Here is a 21,616-nt window from a genome sequence, read left to right on the forward strand (position 1 = left end):
TCAAATTGCGTGCTCAGTTGACAAACATACTTTTAAAAATATAGTTACTACAGATCATAGCAAATACTATATTTAACTTCATGCATCACTAGGCCTTCAATAAAACCTAATAAGCACTAAATAAGTAATAACAAAAGTATGTTTTTTAAGCTTACTTGATCCAGAAACATGCCAGTCTTTACATTCCTTGATGGCAATATCATTGTCTAGGCTTATTTTAATTCTTCCACTATGAGTTTTGTTATCAAAGAGTATCTGTAGATATTGTGGAGATAGAAAAGATGCTATTATTCTTATTTCTAAACACTCGTTAGTTCAGATAGAATCTGAATAGTTTATACCTAATGCTTGGTAATAAAATCAAAATCTATATCTATCTATCTACCTACCTTCCATCCATCCATCTATTTATCTATCTACTATTCTTCTCAAAAAAGCCATAAAGTCTTATAGTTAGCTTGAAGTATAACTTTGAAGCAGTGATGGCATATAAAAAGCATATTTTGTAGAAAACAGAAAATGCTTGGAGTTAGTTTAGTTCTGTCAGTGTACCATTCTCCCCCAAATCTAAGCAGTTTAAAAATAAGGTGGAGAAATAGAATAAAGGAAGACTATATCTGAATAATCCTCGAACAAAACTTAACAAGAGAACATGACCCAATGTCTTCATCTTTTTAATATTGTTTCAGAAATATTGCTATTCTTATCACTATGTGGGTTTTATTGCACTTTTCCATTTGAGGAGTATTCAAGTTGATCGCCAGCCACAGTCAACCAAAAATAAATAGAAACAAATTTTAAAATGTACAATTACAATATAGTTACACGCATAATAAAAGTATTAATATTATTGTTAATATTATTCTCAAAAAGCTAATACTATACAGAATTATGTTTTGAACTTAACTAAAAGAAGAGTAGGTGAGTTACCGCGAGAATTAATGTGAATTGTAGGACACACACACACACACACACACACACACACACACACACACAAAGAATAGCTGATTTACCAAATGGGTATTTGCAGCTGTGGGCAGGCAAATCTCTGGTAGCAATAAATCATTGGTGCCTGCCTCTTGATTAGCTTCAGCGTTATCATTTCACTTTATTCTCTACTTCTAAGTTGCTAATGTATATACTGCAATAGTCCACTTTAAGAAGAAGCTGACACAATCTAGGCCCATTTCTCCCATCCCAAACCTGCCCTTCAGAAAATGACTAATTACAAGTCTTCATCAGTTCAATTTTTTTTACTTGCTTCCTAGTTTATCTGTACATAAACAACCAAGTTCAGAAAGTTCCAAGGACTCCACCTCTGTACTTACTGTTAGTGTGAAATCATAGCAGTCTGGGAGTTCATGTTGTCGAACGGTCTGGAGATTAATGGCCTTCAGTTTGAACGTGAGTGTCAGAGTTACAAGTCTAGAACAGAGACCGGAGCTTTATTTCACCATTACCAAAAATATTCAAGAATGCCAGCAACTTTTATTTCTCCTCACCTCTGGAAGTCCAAAGTGAAATTGAAAGGAGTCTTCCTCAGTGTCCCATTTTCCAGAGGTAGTATTGGCTCCACATAAAGACACTCTGTGGGAAGACAGATGCTTTACGGCATATAGAAAATACTCAATATTTAATAAGATGAGGAAGACAGAAAATCAGTAATAAGGAAATTAAATCCAATCTGGTCACTAGTAGTCTTATCTAAATAATACGAGATGTAAAATCTTTCTTCATACTTGCAAGAAAAAAGCAGCTATATTTTTTCATTAATTTAATGCATATATTTACTGAACTTCTGCCTTATGGGAATTCTTATTTGATAAAGAATCCCTGAAAATATCTGCTTGTTAAAAATAAACCCAAAAAGGAAATTTTATACTTGATCCACAGATCAGTACCCTAATACCCTAATTTCTATGGTTACAGGCCCTTCTACTTATGACTGTAGAATGATGTTTCAATGCAGTTATGAATTACTTCCATCTGAATAAAATGAAGAAACAGTAATTCAGAAAGTTCTTGTACTGTAATTATTTGTATATGTTACACATTGGTTCATGTAATTGCATACATATATCAAGAAAAGACCCTCAATCTTTCAACAGTCCTTTAATATCTTTCATACCCAAGAGGTTTAAGCTAAGATATCCTTACAGAATTCAGCTTTTGGTATTGTTTGGAAATGTTGTGCACATATGTTTACTATATTAGTTCGCTAAGAGATTATTATTTATGTCACTATTTCCAAACTCCAAAAATAAGTCACAATGCTTCTGAATTCTCATAACAGACACTACCAATAATTCCATATGTTCAGTAATCAATATTCATGTTGAACAGTTAAGACTGTCCACTCAAATCTATTCACAAAGTTTCAGAGGCCAGTAGAGTCAGCCAATATATTTCGGTATTTGCCTAAAGCACATAAACATGAATGGCTCAGGCAGGTAAGCTAACTGGATTTGTAAGTGCATTGTAAGGTGACATTTTCTTCAATACTTCAGGGCAAAAGTAAGAGCGCAAAATAATCCACACAGCAAACATTTATGTCATCCAACAGGTTACTAATGCTTTCTATCACATGTCTACAGTCTGAGGGCACTGCCTCACTTTTCCTAATAGTAAAGTTCACCCTGAACCTGAATCACCAATTAGTGTTGGTGATGTTTGCAATGTTGAGTTGGCAAGACACTTTTGTGGATGAGGGACATCAATTGCTTCAATTTTGATTATACTACAGTATCTTGCAAGTAGATGCACCCTTAACTCTGTTCAATAATTACCAGTATGAAGAACCTGCTTCAGATACAATAAAGTCAACACACTGGGCTATGAGTCAGCCATTTTTATCAGCAGGGTATCAGGCCACTTGGAAACTAAACCACGTACACCCTAAAGGTGCTTTTTCAAGAGGCACCTGGACTTTCTGGTTTTTCTTTCAAGATGTTCTGTTTCTCATCCATGAAGCTTCTTCAGCTCAGAGTTGAAGAAGCTTATTGGATGAGAAGCAAAACATCTTCAAAGAAAAACCAGAAAGTCCAGTTACTTCTTGAAAAAGCACCTTCAGGACAACCATAACCTGGATGACTGAGAATCTCCATAGATATAAACAATGTACATCTACTGTATATGGAATATATTAGGCCTGACGGAAGCTGACATCATTTGAGTGAAATGGGGCAAGGAATTAAATGAAGCACCACTACTGCAGTTTTCATGACTTAAACAAGACTCTAATATACAAGTAGTCCTCACTTACTAATCACAGTTACTAAGTGATATAGTCATAAAGTGAAACATCCCATGACAGTTCCACTGCAGTCATTAACCAAATCACCTCAGGTTGTTAAGCAAAATGGCATGTGACTTTTGTGACTTCCTGCCATTTTCCACAATGATTCTGCTTGTTGGAAACAAGCTGAGAAGGTGACAATGGATGTTGCAATAGCTGCAAGTTCAGGGATTGGTCTTAAATATACCTTTTCACTGTTGTCGTAACTCTGAACTGTTACTGAATGAAACAATTGCTAAGTGAGGACTATCTGCAGTAGTTGAATTTCTTCCTGTACAAATAAAACATCTGAAGTGTCTACCCATTATATTGTAATGATACTGGAAATTACTATGTGTTTGCTTTTAAACACTATGACTTTGCTCAAGTTGTCTCTCTTTCTGACCTCCGCCCACCCCACTCTCATTCTCCTTTCTCTCTCACACACAGAAACAATCTATCTGATTTGAGTAGTTCAGTATATCACCAGTTTCAATTTCTGGGTCAATATCGAAAGTGTCATTTCCAGGGCTGATAATTCCTCTCTTGTAGAAGTACTGACATATTGCCATGGGCGTCTCTTCTGATCCTTTCTTTTCGTAGGCGTGATTTCCAACCGAATTAGCACGCAGCTGTAAGAACTAAGCGACAAGGTACAACCAGTTAATGGAGCTGCCCGATAATTAAAACTGAACTAATTGGAGACGCAAGAGAATGTCTGCGATGGAACATACTGCTTTTCAGATTTATTGATCTCATGAATAGAATTACAAAGACTAAGGTTCAAATAAAACTCGGTGAAATGGATTCAGTCATAGAAAACCTCATTTTTATGGGCCAATTGCCTGTGTTACCTTTATCTCATGAGGTTACTATGGAATTAAAAGGTCTGCATCTCTTGCCTCATTAGAGCCAATGCAAACTCTATGGTATAGGAAACCAATGTGATTTTCCTTCCATTCATATCTGTTTACATATACTGACTTGGCTTTTTCAAGCTTAGTTTAGGTTCAGTGTACAATATTTTATAAAATACTGGCTGAAAACCCAGCGCTACACGAGTATTTATAGACCTCAAAGCATTTGTCTGACAGGAAGCCATTGAGAAGGGTCTTTTGCCCCCTACTCCCATGCCTATCACCCCTGCCCTCCCCTTCCCATGTGATCTTCTTTCCGCTCTTTCTACAATCTTGGCACTTTGCCCCAAATCCACCAGGGGGCGGCATCTGCCTCTAACAGGGAGTCATTGAGAAGGGCATTTCTTCCCCCTACTCCCATGCCCATCACCCCTGCCCTGTCCCTCCCCCCTCCAACGCACTCCTCTTTCCCACCCTTTCTACAATCATGGCACTTTGGCCCACCTTCTGTCAAGAGAAGGGAATATCAAGTGCTTTCCCATTGGCCCAGTGGAGGGCAAATGTCATGGCTGGCTTTCTAGAGGAAGCTGTGACAGAAGTGAATCATAGACAATGTCCACTCTAGGACGCTGCACTCGCTCTCATTAATGGCCCAGATGTTTCAGAGTTATGCTGGAACACACACACACACTAAGGGGTACTAGGGTGTCTTACTCCCACAGTATTTGTTTCCAGAGGGTAAATCATCTGTGTGCCAAGCTTGTTTAAAATTGCTTGAGTCATTCCAGACTTATGCTGGAACATACAGCCGATAGATAGATAGATAGATAGATAGATAGATAGATGGATGGATGGATGGATGGATGGATGGATGGATGGATGGATGGATGGATGGATGGATGGATAGATAGATAGATAGATAGATAGATAGATAGATAGATAGATAGATAGATAGATAGATAAATATTACCTGGTTTATTGCAAAAAGATCTGGTCATAGACCTCTGTTTGCGTGTACACTGCATAGGTGTCATCCATGCTGTCCATATAGCCTTTCAGGAATAGATGCTTAAAGGATACCGTGTTTTCTTCTTTAAATGTAACCACCATTTGATTGCTTAAACCAAAAACTACAAGCTGAAAATATCAATAGAAAGGGAATTCTTCAGCTAAAATACTCAAAAAGTCCATTCTGACCACAAGTACATTAAATTTTTTAATTGATGGAGCATTCGTAGCTACCGTATCTTTCAGAGTATAAGACACACTGGAGTATAAGACGCACCTTAGTTTCGGGGGAGTAAAATAGAGGGGGGGAATCTACCTACCAGGTATTCATCTGGTTAGTGTTCTTAGTCAGTTCAGCTCGAACACATTATTTTATCCTCTGGTTAGGGCTGAAAAAGCCTTTTTCAGAGGGGGTAGGAATGAAAGCAAGCCTGCAAAGACTTAGGGCTGGAAAAAACCTTCTTCGGAGGGCATAGGAAGCAGAGAAGATTGTCAGCACCTTGCTAGGGCTGGGGGAAAAAACTTTGAAAAAGTAACATTCAAAGTATAAGTCACACCCAAATGTTCAGCCTCTTTTAGGGAGGAAAAGGATGCCTCTTATCTGTATATTCCGGAAAATACAGTAGTTCTACCACCATTCCCTACTCATTCTCTTGGTAGTTTCATTTTACCCTGAGAGTATGAAAGGTAAATAAATCAGGAATTGAACATATAGGAAAAAAGAGCTGGGTACCATCCCTACGATTTACAACTTTTATTTTCATTCAGTGGTCAAAGACTCCTCCTATATTTATGTAACTATATTCTTGTTACACTTATAATTTAGCCCAGTTCAATATCATGACTATTTTATTCTTTTTGATCTTGGATCTGTTTTGCTGAATAAAAACATAATATAATATTAGTATAGTTCATATTGGACATTTTCATACTATATTCTGAACACACAGATTTCCTTATAGTTGGTGAACAATGAGCATTTAATTAGTAGAAGGCTGAAGAGTGACATATATAATAATGAAATGAAACTGCAACTATAATCTTGATATTGTTCATTGTCTCCACTTGACTAATAGCCTATTCTGTTCATTACCCCAATCCAGCATCCATCAAATATTTGGACTAAAAGTTCTATAATTCCTAAACGAGATAGCTATGTTAGCTGGCACTTATGAAAGTTCTTTTGCAACACAGATGGAGAACATATGATGAAGATACATATAACATTATTAAATTTGTCAATACTAAATACTTGACAAAAATATTTTTTTCCAAAATATTCAGTGTGTAAGAACACAGGTCATTTCAATACTTACAGATGGTCCTTGATTTACAATCACAATTATGACCAACATTTCTGTTGCTAAGCAAGGCAATTATTACATGAGTTGTACCTGATTTTATTTTTAAAAATGTGGGGGGGGGGCATGGTTTTTAAATGAATCACTGCAGTAATTGATTGAATTATGTGGTTGCTAAATAAATCCAGCTTTCCCTATTGACTTTGCTTGTTGGAAGCCAACTGGGAAGATTGCAAATGCAGGTCACATGTTTCTAGGATGCTGCAACCATCATTAGTATATGCTGGCTGTCAAGCGCCCAAATTCTAATCATATGACCAAGCCCTTGTAACTTTAGACAGTTACTAAACAAATGGTTATAAGTCGAGGACTGCCTGTATTAAGGTCTGAAAGTTTCAAATACCAACCGTACAGATGGTTCTAAAAACACAAGTCTCTAAAGAAGCAGTAAATCAGAGGTTGTCACTCAACTGGTTATAATTTCTTGAATTTATATAGCAGTAGCTAAAAATGTGTAAGTAATAATTGTACTGCAGCTGTGTATCTCACCTGGATAGTGTTCCGTCTGGGTTTTCCCAGACCTCCACACCACTGACAAAACAGCCAGACACTCTGGTAAAATCCAAAAGTATTTTATAGCAGGAAAAAATAAGCACACAGGAAAAACTGTCTTCACAGCAGACAGGCTATCATACGTTACAACAGGGTCCTGATGTCCAGTCAATTCCACAATCTTCTTGCTGGAACATCCCCCCAAGGTTTCAATAGTCCAAGGCACAAACCAGGATTGTAGCCACCAAAGTTCACAGACAGGTCTCACGAATCTCCAAGATAAAACTCCACAAGCCAGGAAGGGTGGGGCCGCCTTTTATCCTTTCCCAAGAGCACCACACCCAAACCCAGCTGTGACCTCTAATGCTGGAAATACTTAGCCAATTGAGTTCGTCTCTGATTAGCTCTCCTTTGTCGCATATCTATGAGGTCGTGAGCATCTTCCCCCAGGGAATCCAGGCTGCTTGCTGGGGAGAGCTCCCCCTGGTGGGACTCTGGCTTTCCTTCTTCTTCAGCCTGGGATTCCTCTTCCTCGTCAGTCTGCACCTCCTGGTCCTCAGCCTCTCCCTCTGAGCTGGAAACCGACAGCAGGTCAGCCATTCCCGGAGGGGTCCCAGGCTGAACCACAACAGATAGTGACCATAGCTATTTTCAGAATTTGTATGCCCAGCTTCCACGGTTTCCTTCCTCGGGCCCAGAATTTTTCACAGGGATTCATAAAGAAAAAATTAAGTTTTCTTCTTAACTGATCTTCCAGAAGCTGGCACATTGATGCATGATGTTTTACACTGTATAAATGTTCATCATCCTGAGTACTGCAGCTGCCTACAAGCACTTCAGGATTTTCCATTGCTGGAACAGAAAAAAACATTAGCAATATTGTAACGATTAACCAAAAATGCTATGCATGTATTTGTGAGCATATCTAAAAGTCAAGGTGTGATTGTCTCCTTTAACAATGAGAGTTTCAACTCCAAACTACAAGTATTACAGCACCTTCCATGCCAACTTATAGCTCATCGATGTTATTTCATCAACTAATCACAGCAGTGAAAAAGATATTAACAGTGAAGAAAAATGAGTTCTCCCACAGTTCTCATGTTCCTATCATAGAAAGCACTATTTTTTGGAACCAAACATAAGGAGGTTTTTTTCCATAAACACATTATTTTGTTTATCAGTTTTCCCGTTAAGATTTTACAGGATATTGTTTCAAGAGTTATTTCTCAAAAAAAATCTTCCACATTTCTCCCATCCTCCCCCTCTCTTACGTGCACATTTATCCTTGACTCTTGCTTGATTTCTGCGCTATCATAAAATGGCTGAGAATCACGGCTTCTGAATGGTCTAGAAGTCCAATAATGAATAACTGTGGGTTCTTTAAGACATGTGTATTATATGGAACTCCATTCTATGTCTTACCGTCATACAAATTACACTTTCAGAGAAAAGTCACAGAACCAATTTTTAAATCCAATTCCTTGAAATGCTGTGAGCTAAGAAACTTTAGCACATTGAGGGAGTTCCATAAACTTCCTGGGCTTTTTAGTATTAGGAACCCTAGAAATTACAATATATTCTGTTTGCTCTTAAGAGTACAAATGTCAAAGAATCTGCTTAAACTTCCTTCTAGTTCTAATTACCCTCTAGTTCCACAGAAGGCATGTGAATTATTTAGTTCTGTATTTGCAACATTGGCCTTAATGTATTACAAATTGTTGGTAGAGGACAACAACAATGTTAAAAGCAGGTGTAGGTCCATTCCAAAATAAGTGTGCTCAGAGGCAGGTCTTTCATCTGAAAAATGGAGCTTTCTTCCATTCATGTCTGGGTAGAAAGACAATAGATAGGAAGTAGATCCACTGTGAGAATGAAGACAAGATATTATCAACATCTTCAATACTGAAGATACCAGAAAACCAGGTTAACTAAATTCAAAGAATTTATTATTGAGAATTGTATGATGCTCAAGAAATATAATTGCATTACTGGTATTGCTATGAAAAACAAAAGAAGCAATATTTGGGGAACAGTTTCCTGTGCATACGAAGGACAAAGAAGCTAATCTATAAAGCAGTAGCTCACTTCCCTTATCTTTCCCTCCTCTTCCCTGGTCCAGGATCTATATTATATGTGGCAGATTCCTCAATTCATCTCTTTCTCTTTCAAAAAGCACCAACGCACAGTTGATATATTAAGATAAATGGGAGGAAAATCATTGTTATCTCATTTGACACTGGCATTTAAATGGGACATAATGTTGTGCTCATTTTAAAGCAGTACAAAAATATTTTCATATATAAATTATTTTGTGGGACCTATCATATTTGTACAAGATGACTGTCTATTCCACAGGATTATTAATGTCATATCGATCCTGTAATACTGCTAACCCAATAGAGATGCTCATAATCTCACAAGATACAGCAAAACCCATGAAAAAACAAATTATTTATATAAATGTTGCAGTCAACTTATCAAATATAATGCTAAACATTCTCTTTATTGACTTCAATTGCCAAATCAGAGCCAGAGGAAGTAAATGTATGCATAGAGTTAATTAGTGAATATACAGTCCATTTTTGGTATCATCATTTGAAAGTAATACGCCGCCTCCGAACTGATTTAACTGTTGCTCATAAAATCATACATCACAATGTACTCCGTTGGCAACTACTTCACCTTTAACAACAACAACGCAGGAGCATGCAATAGATACAAACTAAATGTAAATCGCTCCAAACTAGACTGCAGAAAATACAATTTCAGCAATAGAGTGGCCTGGAATTCACTACCGGACTCTGTTGTTTCTTCCCCCAATCCCAAAATCTTCAACCTTACATTATCTACAATAGACTTCTCCCCTTTTCTAAGAGTGCATAAGTGCCTACCGTTCTTGTCCTAATGTCTCTTTATCTTTTCTATCTCTACTTTATACTTATATTATGTTAAACATACTACAATACAATACCATATTTGTATGATAAATAAAATAAAACAAATAAATAAATAAATAAAATAATCAGAATTCAGAAAAATCTTCAAAGAACGGGAAGGCAATAATGTACCGGTAATCAAATCCTTGAGTTGAATTTTATTCCTGATGACAACATAGGTAGATTCATAAAGTGGGTTTTTTTGCGGGGGTGGAGGGCTACAATCAGTGAAGGGCTATCAAACTTTTTACTACCACACTGTGGGCGTTGTTTATGCAGGACGCCCTGCATTTTCTTTCATCATCTTTCAGTGCAAATTGGATGCTCTGGGATGGAGCTCCATTTTTGCTACCCTACTGCATCTCCCCCCCTCCCAGTCTGGGCAGTAGCCCACCCCTGGCTACAATATGGAAATGGTCTTGCCATTGCCTTCTAGGATTTTTTTTCAGCTAGTCTACACATGAGATCCTTCACAGACCAAGTGTTTCTAAGTGCTAAATACAAGTACGCCCTACTCCACTGTTCAACTAGACAAGATTTGTTGAAATTTTGATTTAGTTGGCCAGATTTTTCAATTCAATACAATTAGTATATTTTTCATGTATTTATTAGATTTGTGTTTAGGAAGTTCAGAGTAGCTTTATAAATTAAATTAGAGTGGTAGATTTAGCTGGCCATCTATGGTTTGCCAACACTACTATACGAGTGTCTCATAGAAGCAGAATCTAAATTTCTGACACTGTCTCAATACTAGCCACTGATGATTATTATATCATACCCTATAACTAAAATCCATTTCAAAAAACTGAACTGTTCTAAGCTAAAATTAAAAAGCCAGATGAATTTGAAAAAGGGGCTATGATTAACTTGCACCACTCAGCTGAAGTTAAAAATAAAGTTCTAGAAAGCTTTTGTTCATTCACTTAGATATGCAAGTACAGTATTTTAACTTTTTCCACAATTTTGAAAATTATTCAACTATCCTTCAAATAAAAAATAGCCTCCAGAAAGATGTGGATTTTTTTTCTTTGTAGTTATTTAGCATCATCATGTTTGTGGGAATGATAAATAGCCATGATTCATCTGCATAACCAATAACATAGTGTCATTCATTAAAATGATTTCAAAGAAAGGACATATAAAATTAACATTACCTCTATAATGTAACATAAGGCAACAATAATTCCATAGCAATTTTAATCTGAATGGAAGGAACATATTTTAGCATCATCCAGAGTTTTTTTTAATTTAAGAACTCTCTAAGTTGTCCAGTTGAAGAAACTTAACACCATTTACCTAAAAAGAAATCTACTGTACAAAGAAAGGGCATATAGATTTAATATTACCTCCACAATAAAACATACGACAGCAACACATTCATATAACTTTCATATAATTTATTTGAATGGGAAGGAAGGGATTTGATTATTATTATTAATATTTATTATTATTATTTATTAAATTTGTATGCCGCCCCTCTCTGCAGACTCCAGAAGACTTCCCCAAATCCAGAAGACTTCCAATTGAAGAAACTTTTTTAAATGTTCATTTATCTAAGGAGGAATCGAAAGCAATGCCCATCTATCTAAGAACTTAACCTTAATTAGAATAATGAATATTTCCATTAAGTCAACATAGGCTTCCACTGATGAATTAAATTAGTTTTTAACAGTCGATCGCTTCTATACACATTGCTATCGGAGTGAAAGTATAATTTCTGAAGGAAAAAAGGATGCCACCTTCATGTTTAGATGGCATATGCATTTACGCCCAGAGTCCTTCAGGAGTTGGGCATCATATTATTTATTTCTTATTTATTAATTGGACTTTTATGCCACCCCTCCCCGAAGACTCAGGGTGGCTTACAACACATAATGAAACAATATATAACGTCCCAAATCCAGTTAATTTAAATTATAATCTTATTATAATTTATAATCGAGTCTGTGGAGAAGGGCGGCATACAAATCTAAATAATAAATAAATACATAAAAATAAAAAAACCCAAACCATAATAAGTCAGTCAGTCAGTCAAATCAATCAATCAGCATGCAATTTTAGAAAAATCATTCCCTTCACATAGCAGCAAAAGTGGGAGGATGCAAACTTAAGAGTTTGTCCCAAATAAAGCATCTCTTTTGAGAAAAATGAACAAACGTGATATTAAATAAATATTAAATTATTCTTCTTATTATTTTTAAAAAACTCAAAAAATCACCCAATCAAGAGGGAGAAGAGGTTTTTTAGTTCAGCAGAAAGGCTTAGAAAAATTCAATTCAGTTCAATACGTTGCTCTCTTCCTCCTTCCAGCCCCAGCTCTCAGTCCTGGAATTTTACCGCTTCGTCCTTTATTGGTCCTTCGTCAAAAGATTATTGGGGCCACCACAAAAAAGCAAGCTTCGTCGCCGGGAAGGGTCTGCCTTAAAAACACGGTCAGACCCTCTCGATGGCCTAGTTCCATAATTCAGAGGCGGATCCCATCCGAAGCAGCCCCATTTTTTTCGCCTCTCTCTGTGCTCAGGAAGCCCCTTCCTCCCGCCATCCCAAGGAAGGACAGAAGCGGCCGCCGACCCCAGACTCACCTTCCCAAAAGAAAGGCCGCCCCTTGAACTCCTAGAGCCGGGCAGGGGAGGGCCTTTTTTAAAAAAACTCCTACATCAGCCCTAGCAGGTGAAGCTGGTTCCTCGAAGCGAGCGAGGGAGTGAGCGCCGGGCTTGCCTTACATCGCCGCCGGGCAGAAGAGTCACCTGAGCCGCGCGGCAAAGGCGAAGCGACGCAAGACGTCGGCGACTTCGGCCTGACTCTGCTACCACAAAGCCGCGTCTGGGGAGCATATCCAGAAAAAGCCGGGCGATGAGCAGCCGGCGGAAAATTGCAGGCGGCAGAAGCTGCTCCTCTGCGTCGGCACCACGTGACCGAGGCTGGCTTCTGCCGCCCGCCTCGTCGGCCGCCTCCTCCTCGCCCAAAGGCAAGGAGAAATCCGAGGCCAGTCAGCCGAATCCAAGGCCAGTCAGCCGCCCCGCCCGGGCGGAAACCGCAGCAGGCCTGACGGGTTATTTGGAGAGAAGGCGGCATCTGAGTTCCCTCGCCCCGATTCTCAGCTGCCTTTGTCTCTCTCCGGACCAAATCTCAACCAACAAATGCTCTGTCCTACACATTGGTAAATAGATCACCAAATACAGGCTGAATAAACAAGACCTTGCAGACAACCCTCACTCGCTAAGGACCTTGGAATACTCATATTCCAAGGCTAGTATGAAAGGCTAGTATGAAAATAAGGAACATAATATCAGTCTGTCAAATATAAATTGAGTGAGGATAGGAGCCACTCAGGAAATGGACAAAATAAATAAATAAAATAAATAAATATTAAATGGCCTAAGTGTCAAAGCCCACTGCAAGGACATCGCCAAAAAGGCTTCAAGAGTTCTTAACCTAATCCTACATAGCTTCTGCTCCGGTAATCTCATACTAGCCAGAGCATACAAAACTTTTGTCAGACCAATCCTTAACTACAGCTCATCTATCTGGAACCCGCATCACATTTTGGACAGAAACACTCTAGAAAATGTCCAGAAATACTTTACTAGAAGAGCCCTCCATTCCTCTACTCACAACAGAATACCCTACGCAACTAGATTTACAATCCTAGGTTTAGAAAGCTTAGATCGATGTCAGCTAAAACACGACCTAAGTATAGCCCATAAAATCATCTACTACAACATCCTTCCTGTCAACAACTACTTCAGCTTCACACACAACAACACATGAGCACATAACAGATACAAACTTAAGTAAACTGCACCAAACTTGACTGCAGAAAATATGATTTTCATAACCGAGTAGTTAATGTATGGAATTCACTACCTGACTCTGTAGTATCATCATCTAACCCCCAAAACTTTACCCTTAGACTATTCACTGTTGACTTGATTGCTAAGATATCAGTAAGAGGCGTGCATAAGTGCACCAGCATGCTTTCTGTCCCCTATACTATTGTTTCCTCTCTTATTAGTATCATGTATATAAACATTGTTATATCTTTATATACTACCAATATGTACTTGACAAAAACAAACAAATAATAGAATAGAAAAGAAAAGAATAAAATAGAATAATAGAGCTCCACAAGAAATGATAGTTAAAAAAATTAAGCTATAGCAATATTTTAAGAATAAAAATTGAATTAATTGGTGGTTGGCCCAGGAGACAAAATTAGGGGATTAGGTGACATTAGAGTCATGTAACATATGCCAAGGTTGTAGAAATTATAAACATAGCAATGAAACAAAAATAATAATTTGAGAAGTGGCACCGCAAGTATGAAAATAAGGAACATAATATCAGTTTGTCAAATATAAATTGAGTGAGGATAGGAGACACTCAGGGAACGGTATTAGAGGGAAGAAGAGGAAGTAGAAGGGGAAGTTAGAGGAGTGAAAAGAAGTAGAAAATATAGAGTGTTAATAGAGGATGAATGGAGGGAAGGAGAAAGGGGGGGGGAAGGAGTAAGAAAGTAGGAAGGGGATGAAGGTTGTGAGAGAGGAGTGTTGGGTCAGACTGAAGAATAAGAGTTGAAAAAGGTGCAAAATAAGATATTGGTTTATGAAATATTGAAAATGTATATATATCTTATTGATACAGTATATTTTAAGGCGTATATGTTTTGTTATAAAATGGAATTTGTGAAGAGAAAAAATAGAATAATAGAGCTGGAAGGGATCTTGGAGGTCTTTTAGTCCAACCTCCTGCTTAGACAGGAAAGCCTACACCGCTTCAGACAAATAGTTAACAAATCGCTTATTTGAAACTTCCAGTGTTGGAGCATTTACAACCTCTGGAGGCAGGTTGTTCCATTGATTGTTTTAGGTATCAGGAAATTTCTCCTTAGTTCTAAGTTGCTTCTCTCCTTGATTAGTTTCCACCCATTGCTTCTTGTCCTACTGTCAGGGCTTTGGAGAATAGCTTGACTCTCTCCTTTGTGACAGCCTCTGAGATATTGGAACACTGCTATTATGTCACCCCTAGTCCTTTTCATCAGACTAGACATACCCAGCTCCAGCAACCATTCTTTGTATGTTTTGGCCTCCAGTCCCCTAATCATTTTGTTGCTCTTTTTTGCACTCTTTCTAGAGTCTCAACATTTTTTAAAAATTGTGGCGACCAAAACTGAATGCAATATTCCAAGTGTGGCCTTACCAAGGCATTATAAAGTGGTATTAACATTTTGTATGATCTTGATTCTATCCCTCTCTTTATGCAGCCTAGAACTATGTTGGGTTTTTTGCTCACTATAGCGCTCTGCTGGTTCATATTTAAGTGATTGTCCACGAGGACTCCAAGATCCCTCTCACAGTTACTGCTGTTGAACAAGGAACCACATATACTATATCTGTGCATTTTATTTTACTTGTCTAAATGTAGAACCTTACTTTTTTCATCTTTGAATTTCATTTAGTTAGATAATGTCCAAATTCAAATCTATCAAGATCCTTCTATATCTTAATCTTATCTTCTGGAGTGTTGGCTATTCCTGCTAGCTTGGTGTTGTCCGAAAATTTGATGAGTTCTTCATCTATACCCTTATCCACATCATTGATGAATATGTTGAAGAGTACTGGCCTTAAAACAGATCCATGGGGTACCTCACTGTATATGTCCCTCCATGTAGATGCAGTTCCATTGAGGACTACACGTTGAGTGTGGAGTACAGTGATACCTCATCTTACAAACGCCTCGTCATACAAACTTTTCGAGATACAAACCCGGGGTTTAAGATTTTTTTGCCTCTTCTTACAAACTATTTTCACCTTACAAACCCACCGCCACCGCTGGGATGCCCCGCCTCTGGACTTCCGTTGCCAGCGAAGCACCCATTTTTGCGCTGCTGGGATTCACCTGAGGCTCCCCTCCATGGGAAACCCCACCTCAGAACTTCCGTGTTTTTGTGATGCTGCAAGGAATCCCAGCAGGGGAATCCCAGCAGCGCAAAAGCGGGCACTTCACTGGCAACGGAAGTCCACAAGTGGGGTTTCCCAGCGAGGGGATTCTCAGTGAAATTGCAGCATTGCAAAAACACAGAGGTCCGGAGGTGGGGTTTCCTATGGAGGGGAGCCTCAGTGGAATCCCAGCAGTGCAAAAACAGGCGCTTTGGCTGGCAAAAGGGGTGAATTTTGGGCTTGCACGCATTAATCGCTTTTCCATTGATTCCTATGGGAAACATTGTTTCGTCTTACAAACTTTTCACCTTAAGAACCTCATCCCGGAACCAATTAAATTTGTAAGACAAGGTATCACTGTACTGGATTAAAGTGACTTGTCATTAAACATGCTGCTAACCCTGTTTGGCTAGCCTTACTAGTGCCCATCTGAAATTTGCCCCTGGTGTTTATGGATTTTCTGCTGTATTGCTCAGTGTTGGTAGACTTACACAATCTACAACAAAGGAGTACACTTTCAAGCAACTAATGAACATGACATAAATCAATAAAAACAAAGCATAGGCGCCATGTCACATTTAATAAAACAGTTAAGGTCATATAAAGCCTAGGTTTTTTTTAGAGAAGCTGTACCCAATCTGGTGACCTCCATGTGCACTGGACTTGTAACTCCAAGACACATCATACATGAAGGGAATTCTCCATTGTAGAAGCCTGTTCAAAAATATTGAGGACTTTCATCTTCCTGAAATGTCCAATGAGCCATTGAGGCTCTGAGCTATTTTATGGATGAAACATCCCAAAAAGGCAGATCAGAGAAATGCAAGGTAAATAAGGCCAACCAACAGAGTTGACTTTTTCCTGTCCTGCCCTGGATTATAATTCCCATACTCAAATGAAAATACAAATTATAAAAGTGGAATTTTTCAGGCAAAATAGATGGCTTTTAGGACTATTTAACTTGCTCATATTGCATTTTAGGAATTGAATATTTGACTCATCGTGCACACAAAGTTCCATATAATTCCAAGAAATTTTATTTTATTTCAGATCTTTGGAGCTAGACTTCACAATGGTTATTGAATGATAATGAAAGACACATTATATTATAATTACAATTATTTTCTTTGGATTATCACATTAAACCAAACCAATATCTGTGCCAAAGAGCTTATAAACGTTCAATCTTGAATCTTGGCAGAGTTAAAAATTGTACAAAGATTCACTTCAAATAAATCCAATAACTCATCAACAACTTGACCCAGAACTGGGTATATCATCTGCTCGGATTAGGATTGATTGATAGATGTGTTTAGTGAAGGGCTACCAAATTTTTTACTACCACAATATGGGCATGGCTTCTGCAGAACACCCTGCATTTTCTTTCAACATCTTTCAGTGCAAATTGGGTGCTCTGGGGTGGAGCTCCATTTTCAATACCCCACTGTGTCCGTCCTCTCCCCGTCCGGGCAATAGCCCACCCCTGGATGTGTTGCCCATCTCCTTCCACTCTGTTGTGCAATCAATTGTGCAGACTGGGGGCGCTGTTAGATTTGCTATAGCTTCTGGGTGTTCAAATGATAGCATTGTCTATTTTATATAGCAGATAACTCAACATAATCTTACACTTGAAAACTATAGTTATTGCAAGGCCTTTGAATCAAAGCCGTATATTGTGAACTGTCGTTTTTCCATTTTTTTCTAAATCCAATTGAGAATTCTAGTTCTTACCTATAGAATTATAAATATTTTATGACTAGAATTTCTGAAAAACTGTTTCCACACATTTGAATCTGAATGTAATTTGGAGCCCAGTTGCATATATCAATTACTAAACTGGCTAAATTGGGATTAGTGGAAAACACCTTGTTGAAATTTCCTTCTCAGAGATGATAGATAATTAATGATAGGCAGCCCAGTTACTTCCTGGCTACATAAATTTGATCAATCAATCAATAAAATAAATCAGCATTCTCCAAAAGGACTCTTGTATCTTGGCACTTTAATTTCTCAATTCCCAGCATCAATTTCTGACAATGTGTAATTTAGCCTAGATTATTTGAAGTGCTAAATGAACAGAAAAGCATTTTTTATAACAGCTCAAACATTACAAAAGAGTTTAGAAAACAGCTTCATTAGCATCACAAATCATCTTGTTAATAAGGGCTATGAATTTTAAGTATGGCTACTAAATGCGGTAAGAAAAGTATCCTAAAATTTACTGATGTTATACAGAGGCTGCATGTTGCAGTGTTAAGAAATTATAAAGAGAATTTGCCAATCTTGATTGATCATTTATCAGTGATCTCTTGTGGCTGTACTATGTTGCATAGCAATTTGTGAGTCTAATGAAATCTTGTTTTAGCACTGAGAAAGATCTACTGTACTGTACTATCTTTGACTGTATCACTACAGGTGAAGCCAAAATAGAGCCAAAGTGTATTTAAGTTATTAAAGTGATTAGATCGGTTTAAAGGAAAAAGACAGCCATGTATCTGAAGAGATTTCACCCCCAAAAAAATAATTATTAAAAAACCTATTATAAAGTTTTTTTATAATTCTTTTTATTATAAATTATAATTTTTTTAAAAAAAAACACCAAAAAACTTTAAAAGTTTTTTATCCTATATCCTATATTGAGGGCTGGCAACAGAACAGAGGGAAATGATTACTGGAAAGCAACATCGGTCCATTCATTTCGCACTTAACAACCAGTGATCCGAATCTTACATGGATTCAGGATCCAACAAAAGCAAGTAAGCACAGTTCGCTCTTACACACCGACCGTTCATCGGCATGCTAAAGGCAAAAGCATGCTGGAACCTGTAGTTCGCTCTATGCTTTTGGCTCCGTTCTGCAAGTGTCAAACAGCTGAATGAACCCTGAGACTCGCTGGTAGTATTTTTGCAGCATTGTTGGCTTTTTGTCAATGGGACCTTAGGGCAGTGTTTCCCAACCTTGGCACCTTGAAGATATTTGGACTTCAACTCCCAGAAGGAAGGAAGGAATTCTGGGAGTTGAAGTCCAGCTGTCTTCAAGTTGCCAAGGTTGGGAAACACTGCCCTAGGGCATATAAACTGCTCAAAAAATAAATAAATAAAGGGAACGCTCAAATAACACATCCTAGATCTGAATGAATGAAATATTCTCATTGAATATTTCATTTGCACAACTATTCCATTTGCACAACAGCATTTGAAATTGATTGTAAATCACTGTTGCTTCCTAAGTGGACAGTTTGATCTCACAGAAGTTGATTTACTTGGAGTTATATTCTGTTATTTAAGTGTTCTCTTTATTTATTTATTTTTGAGCAGTGTATAAGAAGCTGAAACAAAATAGTTGGTTCACCTTGATCAGGACCATCCTAAGTCATTTTGCTACCTAAAGTAGAGCCTATTTGCTACCTAAAGTAGAGCCTATATGTCCTTCCTTTGCGGAAGGAAGGAAGGAAGGAAGGAAGGAAGGAAGGAAGGAAGGAAGGAAGGAAGGATCATGGCATTCTAAACCAGCTAACACTGTAACTTATTAGGTAAGCCACCTCGAGTCTTTGGAGAGGGGCGGCATACAAATCTAATAAATTATTATTATTATTATTATTATTATTATTATTATTATTATTAAACTAATATTTCAAATTCCTGACTTAAAAGTGTTTCTTAACCATGGCAACTTCAAAGTAAATAAACTTCAATTCCCAGAATTCCCTAGCCAGTATATTCTGGGAACTGAAGACCATCAAGCTTAAAGTTGCAAATATTGAAAACCACTGATTTAGTGTGATGTGTGAACCCAGGTGTTATCTGGCTCTGACGGAGTTGAATAAACTGACAATCAAGTGGCAATATTTAGCTGACTTGGGGCCTGGTGCGTATTTGGATGGTAGCCCACTGGAAAATCCCAGGGCTATATGTTTTTTCTAGGAGGTGAGGAAATATCTTGGAGAAGACAGGAACAAATCACTTCTCTATTACTGATGAGACCGTTATATAGACATTTTCCTGGAATCATCAGGAGTCAAATGTGACTCAAAGATGACTTTACATTTTCCTTAATCGAATGCAATTGATTGTATTAAAAGTCATTTCCTTCTGATTGCTTATTACCTCCAGGATGGAAAGGACTTGTGCAATTTCTAGATTACACTTTCATCTTCTTGAGGAAATATCTGGAGACACAGATGAGGGAAGAAATATGAGGAATTGGGCAAATTTTGCAGCATTTTATAGCATATTGAAAGCTACATATAATAAGAAGGAACAGTAATTTTAAGGTAGGAGACTAGAGTAGCATCCATAGGTTCAGGGGCAGGCTACCAACCACAGTCCTACCGGAACACACTGGGAGCACACCACTGCAAGCGCACCCGGCATGCACCCGTGCCCGGCGCACAGTTTGGCTTCTGTGCATGTGCAGAAGCTAAATATTGTGCAAAGACGTGTGCATTATTTACGGGATTTTTTGCTTCCATGCATGCTCTCCTCGCTGCACCACTCGCCCTCACTCCCCCGCTGCTTTGCTCACCCTCGCTCGCTGCGCCACTCACTCTCACTCCCTCCGCCGTGCCCCTTGCCCTCACTCCCCTCGCCAGGCCCCTCGCCCCGCTTACCTGCATCACCTCCTGCAGGGGCTATGGCACAGGGAGCAGGGTGGGTAGCCCCAATTCTGGCCGCACGGCCTATTCTGTGCTCTCCCACACTGCAGGCATCTCTCCTGTGGCCCGGGAGATCAAAGAGCAGGCCACATGGCCGGAGCTGAGGCAGGACGCTTTTGCTGCTGGCCCCAGCTGCTGCTCTAGGCGTGGCAGCGAGAAATCTCCTTCTGTATGCATGGAAGGAAAAAACCCGTTAATTTTTACCGCAATCGCGCCATTGCGCATGCACAGCGCATGCACATCCGATGGCAATGAAGTGAGCCTACACGCTCCATTTCCGTCAATGGAATGGCATGCCCCCCGTTCCGCCTGGGTAGGTTCTTCCCGGTTCGGACCAGATCACCCAAACTGTTAGCAACCTGCTGGTAATGTAATTTAGGCATCATAGATCAGATTCTGTCTTTGCCGGTCTGTGCTTTCCACCATCTCTCTTTTTTTGGAATTTTCAGTGATTTTTTTGGTTGTTGTTTGCATGGCTTCTTCTCCTCTACTGTGGAAAAAGTCACCCCTCCAGCCCGCACATTATTACCCACCTATATTTCTTCATCCGAAGCACAGCTGAGTGGGTCCACAGCTGTGTTTCGGCCTGAAACCACCTTCTGAGCATGTCCGGAAGTGAAATTGCAGGAAGGGACACGCGTGTACGAGTGTGGCACCTGCATTCGTGCAACATCACGATGCGCACCGGTAGCAAAGGTAAGTGGAACCTGCGCCTGATCCATAGATATTCTTAGTTTTCCCTTAAAAAAATAATACAGTGGTACCTCTATTTAAGAACTTAATTCGTTCCATGACCAGGTTCTTAAGTGGAAAAGTTTGTAAGTAGAACAATTTTTTCCCATAGGAATCAATGTAAAAGCAAATAATGTGTGCAAACCCATTAGGAAAGAAATAAAAGCTCAGAATTTGGGTGGGAGGAGGAGGAGGAAGAAGAGGAGGAGGACAGTCACTGCCCAGAGTGAAGGGAGCATTTCTTTTCCCTGGGCGCTGGCAGAGGTTTATTCCCTCTCCAAGCGCCCAGAGAAAGGAAAATGCTTCGTTCACTCTGGACTGCCAAAGCCTCCTTAAGCGCCACCGAAAGGCTCCTCTGGCAGT

General features: G+C 38.7%; 1 long non-coding RNA gene across 1 annotated transcript; it reads right to left on the minus strand.

Annotated features, from left to right (window-relative positions):
* Window positions 1-3,600: 3,600 nt before the first annotated feature.
* LOC139155448 (uncharacterized) lies at window positions 3,601-8,018 on the minus strand. The gene is made up of 3 exons (XR_011557069.1): window positions 6,990-8,018; window positions 5,102-5,268; window positions 3,601-3,915 (listed from the first exon to the last, which is right to left on the minus strand). It is a non-coding gene; the product is annotated as an uncharacterized lncRNA (long non-coding RNA).
* Window positions 8,019-21,616: the final 13,598 nt, after the last annotated feature.

Source organism: Erythrolamprus reginae, unplaced genomic scaffold (assembly GCF_031021105.1).
Source record: "Erythrolamprus reginae isolate rEryReg1 unplaced genomic scaffold, rEryReg1.hap1 H_2, whole genome shotgun sequence".
NCBI lineage: Eukaryota > Metazoa > Chordata > Lepidosauria > Squamata > Dipsadidae > Erythrolamprus > Erythrolamprus reginae.